This window comes from Anomaloglossus baeobatrachus, assembly GCF_048569485.1.
Source record: "Anomaloglossus baeobatrachus isolate aAnoBae1 chromosome 7 unlocalized genomic scaffold, aAnoBae1.hap1 SUPER_7_unloc_1, whole genome shotgun sequence".
Taxonomy (NCBI): domain Eukaryota; kingdom Metazoa; phylum Chordata; class Amphibia; order Anura; family Aromobatidae; genus Anomaloglossus; species Anomaloglossus baeobatrachus.
The window spans coordinates 40,789-41,738 of record NW_027441815.1 but is presented as its reverse complement, the minus strand read 5'-3'; positions in this window follow the sequence as shown (position 1 = coordinate 41,738).

Sequence of the window (950 nt, the reverse complement as noted above, 5' to 3'; positions counted from 1 at the left end):
GATTCCTTTTTTATTGCATTTGGCACATGGTGACGATTATCTCGAGAGTGCAAAGTAGCCAAATGAAACTTTTACTGGATTTCCACTTACTTTATCAAATCTCATCTCCACCACACAGGACAAGTTTGCATCTGTTATAGTTTTGGAGAAAATTGTGGTCATTTCATTTTTGCGCGAATGTGTTCAGATTCCTGTTTTAATATTGCATTTGGCACATGGTGACGATTATCTCGAGAGTGCAAAGTAGCCAAATGAAACTTTTACTGGATTTCCACTTACTTTATCAAATCTCATCTCCACCACACAGGACAAGTTTGCATCTGTTATAGTTTTGGAGAAAATTGTGGTCATTTCATTTTTGCGCGAATGTGTTCAGATTCCTGTTTTAATATTGCATTTGGCACATGGTGACGATTATCTCGAGAGTGCAAAGTAGCCAAATGAAACTTTTACTGGATTTCCACTTACTTTATCAAATCTCATCTCCACCACACAGGACAAGTTTGCATCTGTTATAGTTTTGGAGAAAATTGTGGTCATTTCATTTTTGCGCGAATGTGTTCAGATTCCTTTTTTATTGCATTTGGCACATGGTGACGATTATCTCGAGAGTGCAAAGTAGCCAAATGAAACTTTTACTGGATTTCCACTTACTTTATCAAATCTCATCTCCACCACCCAGGACAAGTTTGCATCTGTTATAGTTTTGGAGAAAATTGTGGTCATTTCATTTTTGCGCGAATGTGTTCAGATTCCTGTTTTAATATTGCATTTGGCACATGGTGACGATTATCTCGAGAGTGCAAAGTAGCCAAATGAAACTTTTACTGGATTTCCACTTACTTTATCAAATCTCATCTCCACCACACAGGACAAGTTTGCATCTGTTATAGTTTTGGAGAAAATTGTGGTCATTTCATTTTTGCGCGAATGTGTTCAGATTCCTTTTT